The sequence below is a fragment of the Physeter macrocephalus genome, chromosome 2 (genome assembly GCF_002837175.3).
Source record: "Physeter macrocephalus isolate SW-GA chromosome 2, ASM283717v5, whole genome shotgun sequence".
Lineage (NCBI taxonomy): Eukaryota > Metazoa > Chordata > Mammalia > Artiodactyla > Physeteridae > Physeter > Physeter macrocephalus.
In genome coordinates this window covers 26,353,043-26,358,300 of record NC_041215.1, presented here as the reverse complement: position 1 = coordinate 26,358,300, position 5,258 = coordinate 26,353,043, and positions in this window count along the sequence as shown.

Genomic DNA, 5,258 nt, shown 5'->3' with positions numbered 1-5,258 from the left:
TCAACATGGCATAGCATCTGAATTCAGAAACCATTTTACTCCGGAATAACTTATTCAGTCACTCATCCTCCAAGAACATATAGTGAATGCAAAATATCTGGACTAAAAGAAAAAGGAAAAATATCCTTACCATCAAGGACCCTTCTAGCTAGTGAAGAGAAATAAATGCAAAAAATAATGAGATTATGAGATGTCTAGTAGAACAGAAGTCTAGGAGGACCTTCAAGATGGCGGAGGAGTAAGACGTGGAGATCACCTTCCTCCCCACAAATACATCAGAAATACATCTACACGTGGAACAACTCCTACAGAACACCTACTGAACGCTGGCAGAAGACCTCAGACTTCTCAAAAGGCAAGAAACACCCCATGTACTTCGGTAGGGCAAAAGAAAAAAGTAAAAACAGAGGCAAAAGAATAGGGACAGGACCTGCACCTCAGGGAGGGAGCCGTGAAGGAGGAAAAGTTTCCACACACTAGAAGCCCCTTTGCGGGCGGAGACTGCGGGTGGCGGAGGGGGGAAGCTTCGGAGCCGTGGAGGAGAGCGCAGCCACAGGGGTGCAGAGAGATTCCCGCACAGAGGATCGGTGCCGACTGGCACTCAGTAGCCCGAGAGGCTTGTCTGCTCACCCGCCGGGACGGGCGGGGGCTGGGAGCTGAGCCTCGGGCTTCCGTCGGATGCAGGGAGAGGACTGGGGTTGGCGGCGTGAACACAGCTTGAAGGGGTTAGTGCGCCACAGCTACCCGGGAGTCCGGGAGAAGTCTGGAGCTGCCGAAGAGGCAAGAGACCATTGTTTTGGGGTGCATGAGGAGCAGGGATTCAGAGCTCCGCCTAAACGAGCTCCAGAGACGGGCGCGAGCCGCGGCTATCAGCGCGGATCCTGCCAGGGTCACGTGATCCAGGGACAACTTCCCTGGGAGAACGCACGGCGCTCCTCAGGTTGCTGCAACGTCACGCCGCCTCTGCCGCCGCAGGCTTGCCGCGCACTCCGTGCCCCTCCCTCCCCCCCGGCCTGAGTGAGCCAGAGCCCCCGAATCAGCTGCTCCTTTAACCCCTCCCTGTCTGAGCAAAGAACAGACGCCCTCAGACAACCTACACTCAGAGGCGGGGCCAAATCCAAAGCTGAACCCCGGGAGCTGTGCGAACAAAGACGAGAAAGGGAAATTTCTCCCTGCAGCCTCAGGAGCAGCGGATTAAATTTCCACAATCAACTTCATGTACCCTGCATCTCTGGAATACCTGAATAGATAACGAAACATCCCAGAATTGAGGTGGTGGACTTTGGGAGCAACTATAGTCTTGGGGTTTGCTTTCTGCATCTAACTTGTTTCTGGTTTTATGTTTGTCTTAGTTTAGTATTTAGAGTTTATTATAATTGGTAGATTTGTTTTTTGATTTGGTTGCTCTCTTCCTTTTTTTTATATATAAATATATATATATATTTCCTTTTTCTCTTTTTCTGAGTGTGTATGTGTATGCTTCTTTGTGTGATTTTGTCTATATAGCTTTGCTTTTACCATTTGCCCTAGGGTTCTGTCTGTCCTATATATTTTTTTAGTATAGTTTTTAGTGCTTGTTATCATTTGTGGATTTGTTTTGTGGCTTGGTTGCTCTCTCTTACTTTCTGGGTTTTTTTTTTTTATTACTTTCTAATTATTTTTATTTTTAATAATTTATTTTTTATTTTAATTATTTTATCTTATTTTTTCTTTCTCCCTTTTCTTCTGAGCCATGTGGCTGACAGGGTCTTGGTGCTCTGGACAGGTGTCAGGCCTGTGCCTCTGAGGTGGGAGAGCCGAGTTCAGGACATTGGTCCACCAGAGACCTCCAGGCTCAACGTAATATCAAACAGCGAAAGCTCTCCTAGACATCTCCATCTCAATGCTAAGACCGATCTCCACTCAACGACCAGCAAGCTACAGTGCTGGACACGCTATGCCAAACAAATAGCAATACAGGAACACAACCCCACCCATTAGCAGAGAGCCTGCTAAAATTATAATAAGGTCACAGACACCCTAAAACACACGACCAGATGCTGTCCTGCCCACCAAAAAGACAAGATCCAGCCTGATCCACCAGAACACAGGCACTAGTCCCCTCCACCAGGAAGCCTACAAAACCCCCTGAACCAACCTTAGCCACGGGGGGCAGAAACCAAAAACAATGCGAACTACGAACCTGCAGGCTGGGAAAAGGAGACCCCAAACACAGTGAGTTAAGCAAAATGAGAAGACAGAGAAACATACAGCAGATGAAGGAACAAGGTAAAAACCCTCCAGGCCAAACAAATGAAGAGGAAATAGGCAGTATACCTGAAAAAGAATTCAGAGTAATGATAGTAAAGATGATCCAAAATCTTGGAAATAGAATGGAGACAATACCAGAAACGTTTAACAAGGACATAGAAGAACTAAAGAGCAAACAAACAATGATGAACAACACAATAAATGAAATTAAAAATTCTCTAGAAGGAAGCAATAGCAGAATAACTGAGGCAGAAGAATGGATAAGTGACCTGGAAGATAAAGTACTGGAAATAACTACAGCAGAGCAGAATAAAAAAAAAAGAATGAAAGGACATGAGGACAGTCTCAGAGACCTATGGGACAACATTAAATGCACCAACATTCAAATTATAGGGGTCCCAGAAGAAGAAGAGAAAAAAAAAAGGGACAGAGAAAATATTTGAAGAGATTATAGTTGAAAACCTCCCTAATATGGGAAAAGAAATGGTCAACCAAGTCCAAGAAGCATAGAGAGTCCCATACAGGATAAATCCAAGGAGAAACACATCAAGACACATATTAATCAAACTACCAAAACTTAAATACAAAGAAAAAATATTAAAAGCAGCAAGGGAAAATCAACAAATAATATACAAGGGAATCCCCATAAGGTTAACAGCTAATCCTTCAGCAGAAATTCTGCAAGCCAGAAGGGAGTGGAAGGACATATTTAAAGTGATGAAAGGGAAAAACCTAAAACCACGATTACTCTACCCAGCAAGGATCTCATTCCGATTCGACAGAGAAATTAAAACCTTCACAGGCAAGCAAAAGCTGAGAGAGTTCAGCACCACCAAAACAGCTTTACCACAAATGCTAAAGGAACTTCTCTAGGCAGGAAGCACAAGAGAAGGAAAAGACCTAAAATAACAAACCCAAAACAATAAAGAAAATGGTGATAGGAACATACATATCAATAACTACCTTAAATGTAAATGGATTAAATGCTCCAACCAAAAGATATCGACTGCCTGAATGGATGCAAAAACTAGACCCGTATATATGCTGTCTACAAGAGACCCACTTCAGACCTAGGGACACATACAGACTGAAAGTGAGGGGATGAAAAAATTCCATGATTTGCATGGAAATCAAAAGAAAGCTGGAGTAGCAATTCTCATATCAGACAAAATACACTTCAAAATAAAGACTATTACAAGAGGCTAAGAAGGACATTACATAATGATCAAGGGATCAATCCAAGAAGAAGATATAATAATTGTAAATATTTATGCACCCAACATAGGCACACCTCAATACATAAGGCAAATCCTAACAGCCATAAAAAGGGAAATCGACAGTAACACAATCATAGTAGGGGATGTTAACACCCCACTTTCACCAATGGACAGATCATCCAACATGAAAATAAACAAGGAAACACAAGCTTTAAATGACACATTAAACAAGATGGACTTAATTGATATTTATAGGACATTCCATACAAAAACTACAGAATACACTTTCTTCTCAAGAGATCATGGAACATTCTCCAGGATAGACCATATCTTGGGTCACAAATCAAGCCGGGCTAAATTGAAGAAAATTGAAATTGTATCCAAGTATCTTTTCTGACCACAACACTATGAGACTAGATATCAATTACAGGGGAAAAAATCTGTAAAAAATACAAACACATGGAGGTTAAACAATACACTACTAAATAACCAAAAGATCACTGAAGAAATGAAACAGGAAATTAAAAAATACCTAAAAACAAATGACAATAAAAACACAACAAACCAAAACCTAGGGATGCAGCAAAAGCAGTTCTAATAGGGAAGTTTATAGCAATACAATCCTACCTCAAGAAACAAGAAACATCTCAAATAAACAACTTAACCTTACAGCTAAAGCAATTAGAGAAAGAAGAACAAAAAACCCCAAAGTTAGCAAAAGGAAAGAAATCATAAAGATCAGATCAGAAATAAATGAAAAAGAAATGAAGGAAACAATAGCAAAGGTCAATAAAACTAAAAGATGATTCTTTGAGAAGATAAACAAAATTGATAAACCATTAGCCAGACTCATCAAGAAGAAAAGGGAGAAGGCTCAAATCAATAGAATTAGAAATGAAAAAGGAGAAGTAACAACTGACACTGCAGAAATACAAAGGATCATGAGAGATTACTACAAGCAGCTATATGCCAATAAAATGGAAAACCTGGAAGAAATGGACAAATTCTTAGAAAAGCACAACCTTCCGAGACTGAACCAGTAAGAAATAGAAAATATAAACAGACCAATCACAAGCACTGAAATCAAAACTGTGATTAAAAATCTTCCAACAAACAAAAGCCGAGGACCAGATGGCTTCACAGGTGAATTCTATCAAACATTTAGAAAATAGCTGACACCTATGCTTCTCAAACTCTTCCAAAATATAGCAGAAAGAGGAACACTCCCAAACTCATTCCACGAGGTCACCACCACCCTGATATCAAAACCAGACAAAGATGTCACAAAGAAAGAAAACTACAGGCCAATATCACTGATGAACATAAATGTAAAAATCCTCAACAAAATACTAGAAAACAGAACACAATAGCACATTAAAAGGATGATACACCATGATCAAGCAAGGTTTATCCCAGCAATGCAAGGATTCTTCAATATGCACAAATCAATCAATGTGATAAACCATATTAACGAATTGAAGGAGAAAAACCATATGATCATCTCAATAGATGCAGAAAAAGCTTTCGACATTTATGATAAAAACCCTCCAGAAACTAGGCATAGAGGGAACTTACCTCAACATAATAAAGGCCATATATGAAAAACCCACAGCTAACATCATTCTCAATGGTGAAAAACTGAAACCATTTCCACTAAGATCAGGAACAAGACAGGGTTGTCCACTCTCACCACTATTATTCAACAGAGTTTTGGAAGTTTTAGCCACAGCAATCAGAGAAGAAAAAGAAATAAAAAGAATCCAAATCAGAAAAGAAGAAGTAAAGCTGTCA